The sequence below is a fragment of the Otolemur garnettii genome, unplaced genomic scaffold, assembly GCF_000181295.1.
Source record: "Otolemur garnettii isolate 467f Iridium unplaced genomic scaffold, OtoGar3 scaffold00051, whole genome shotgun sequence".
Taxonomy (NCBI): domain Eukaryota; kingdom Metazoa; phylum Chordata; class Mammalia; order Primates; family Galagidae; genus Otolemur; species Otolemur garnettii.
The window spans coordinates 3,466,077-3,469,787 of NW_003852446.1; the positions used below are offsets into that span (position 1 = coordinate 3,466,077).

General features: G+C 46.3%; 1 pseudogene; it reads right to left on the reverse strand.

The window, feature by feature from the left end:
* Positions 1–967: 967 nt before the first annotated feature.
* On the reverse strand, positions 968–1,411 carry LOC100956921 (annotated as a pseudogene).
* Positions 1,412–3,711: the final 2,300 nt, after the last annotated feature.

Genomic DNA, 3,711 nt, shown 5'->3' on the forward strand with positions numbered 1-3,711 from the left:
CACATATTTGAAAACAGTATTTTGGGGCAGCACCTGTGGCTCAGAGGAGTAGGGCACAGGCCCCATATGCCAGAGGTGGTGGGTTCAAACCCAGCCCTGGCCAAAAAAGAAAAAAGAAAACAGTATTTTGATGAAATAGACATTTGGGCAGTGCCCATACGTAAAGTGACCAACTCATCTGGGTCTGCCTGCTACCTCGCCAGTTTCAGCACCAAGGGTCCTGTATCCAGAAAAACTCCTCTTCCCTGGGCAATAGTACCAGTACTAGTAATGAGAACTGACTATCTATTTTGTTATTTCTTCCCAGTGAATACACAAGGGGGCATTGTGAGCATTCAGTCATGCATTCCACAAATATTTAGGTGTGATTGCTGCCTCAGACCCCAACACTGAGGATGGGGCCAGGTGATGGGAAAGTGAGCCACCTTCTGTGACGCCCCATCAGAAAGAATAACATATATACTCAAATGGACAAACACAGAGCCCTTACTATGTGCCAAGTGCTGTAATGAACACCTTGATATTTAACCTCATGTATTCCTCATAAATATCCTACGCCCTAATTAGTTGCTATTATTACAATTCCCATTTGAAAGAAACAGAGTTAAAGAGAGTTAAGTACCATGGCCGATATCATGCAGCTGGCACGTGACACAAAGCAGGATTTGAACCCAGGAAGGCCCTCATTGCTCCAGAGCCCATGCCTTTAAACTACTATGCTATCCTGGGAAAGAGAACTCCAGCCCGATCAAGGACCTAAGCCCCATCTGTATGCCTCTGTCTCTCTTTCTAGCCTTGCTTCCCTAACCCAGTGGTTCTCAACCATGATCACACATTAACATCACCTGGAGAAGTTTAAAAAAAAAATACTGATCTCCCAGGACCCTAGTCAGAGCGATTGTGTTGGACCAGAGCGTTTTGGCCTGGGCATCGGGATTTTTGTTTTCATTTTAGCAGTGTTTAATGAAAGTTGCATAGAAGATTATTTTATTCCTGCATCTTCTCAATTCTTTCTCCCTTGTACTTGCCCTTTTCCTTTCCTACGTGGCGAGATTTGGCTTTTCATTCAAGGATCTTTTTGCGGTCTTTGTCCAGTTTAAGCCCAGTAACCACCTTGCTGGGGTGAATGCCCACACGGACAGTTGTGCCATTAGCTTTTTCCCGCTGCGCCTGCTCAATGTAGATGACATATTTCTTCCTGCTACTTTACCTATCTGCTGACCTTTATAATGCCCCATGGACAACCTGAATTTCATCATCCTTTTGAATGGGCATGGATCGAACATTGTACTTCTGTCTCAGCTCTTTGGAAAGAGGGGAAGACGATCTTCCTGCGAACGTGGGAAGGTGCATTAAAATGTCTTTTGTGGTTCTTGCTTCGGTCCGAAGTCACAAAGGGATTGAACTTCATTTTGGCCACTGCCTCTCCAGCGATGGCCGCCAAAGGGAAGAGGGGCATCAGGATTTTTTAAATCTCCCACAAGGATCTAATGTGTGATTGGGTTTGAGAACCTAACCTCTCCCCATAAGCAAGCTGGACTACCCAGAGTCCTCTAATCCAGCAGTCCCCAAAAATGTTAATGCGTATTTCCATCAGTTGAGGACCTGAGGAAATGCAGACAGTGATTCTTAGGGTTGGGCTGGGGGTGGCCTAAGAGTCAGCACTTCTAACAAGCTCCGGGGGGCTGCTGCTGCTGCTTCACAGACCATGCTTCAAGTGGCGAAGATTTTGAGCCAAAATGTAGTTCTTAGACCAGAAGCCTCAGCATCCCTACTTGCTAGAAACGCAGACTCTCAGGCACCACCCCGGAATCTACGTTTCGATGCACATTTGAGTTTGAGAAGCACTGCTCAAATTCTGAGCTTCGCCACAGGTGCTAGGGACAAGTTACAAATGTGCCAAGGTATTGCCTCCCCTCAGCTCTTAGGAACTTGGACAGTGATGCCCAGAGTCCATCTGCAAGCAGCCTCAATGACTCCATGTGTATACAAACATTACAAGCCTCATTATTGGAGGTCACGGAGAAAAGGTGGGGAAGTCCTGCTTTAATAGAATCTTACTGCCCTTTCCCCTGATGCCCTCAGCACACCTTTACTCAGACTCTTTCTCTCACGTGGGTGGCTTTTGACCAGCCTAACCCAATCCCTGAAGGTCTAGCTCATGTCCTAATTCCTCCTCCATGGGAACTGTTCTCATTTTCACGCAGCCCTTTCAACCCCATGGACATTTATTTTCATATAACAAACACATAATTGCACTTCCTATGTGCTAAGCACTGTTCTAAGCTCTTAACATCATTAATTCATTTAATCTCCACTTTACAGGTCAGGGAAACTGAGGCACAGAGCAATGGGGTAAGTTGGTCAAGGTCACACAGCCAATAAGTAGCGGTGTTAAAATCAAAACAAGCTCAAATCATGTGGATTAGGAATCACTACACTGAATCCTTCTCACTTAAGAATTTGCCAAAAAATGTGGAGTAAGGACAGTGAAAGTATTACAGATGGGGTGGCTGAACACAGAAATTGGTTCTCTCAAAGAGAGAAGCTGTTGGAAACTAGAAGTCTGAGACCCAGGCATTGGCAAAGTCATGATCCCTCTGATGGCTCTAGGGAAGTGTCTCTATTTGCCTCTTCCTGGCTCAGGTGGTTGCCAACAATCCCTGGATTTCCTTGCTCGTAGAAGCATCATCCCGAACTCTGCCTTTGTGAATCACATGACCCTTATCTCCACTGTCTCTGTATCCTCGCCTCTTCTTGGTTGTGGTTTTCAATCTTCCGAATGCTGCGGCCCTTTAATACAGTTCCTGTGGGTTGCAACCACAGGTTGAGAACCACTGCCTTATAAGGATATCAGTCATTGGATTAGGGCTCACTCTAATCCAGTATGGCCTTACATTATCTGATTATATCCCCAAAGACCTAATTTCCAAATAAGGTCATATTTCAGGGTTTCCCGTGGACATGAATGTTTTTTGGAGGGGTAGGAGGAGACACTATTCAACCTGGTACAGAACAGCACAGAGATTGTTTCAAGGCAGAAAGTGTTCTTTAAAATGCTTAGCTGCTCAGCATTTTAAAATCCCCCTGAGGCTTTAGGGCCCATGAAGTCCACCTTCTGGATTCAGGTGAGGAGCAGCCCGTGGAGCGGCTGTGAGTTTTGATCAGCAGATCATTTGGTGCCAAAATGACATAATTTTCCACTTCTGCTCAGTACTCAGTGTTCGTCTGATAGGGCTCACAGGTTCTCCCCAGCACAAATCAATCTGATTGATTTTATGTGTACAACAGGTACAGTCAAACCTGCCAACTCTGAAGAGTCTGTGGGTAGCAGGTGCCAAGGGGAAATGCTCACTGCTGGAGTGGCCTTGCAGCACCTACGCCAGTGTCTGGCACTGACACAGCCTGTGACCCGCGGGAGTAGCCTGCGTACTGGGGTGTGGTCGAGACCTTTTGGGAGAACTACTTGGATGTCAGAGCTTCTTTCTGGAAGAGCCAAGCCCTCTCTTTGATAAGCTAAGAAAGAATTTTGTGACCACCACTCTGGTATCTCAGCATGGATACTCCAAGCCAAGACCGATTGAAGCAATGCGCAGAGGAAAAGTTTCAATGCCAGGGGAAGAACTGGAGAAGGCGGCATTCTCATGCCTCCCACCTCACCTCACAAATGCTGAATCCTAGAGAAGACGGATCCTGCCACTCTTTGGGGCA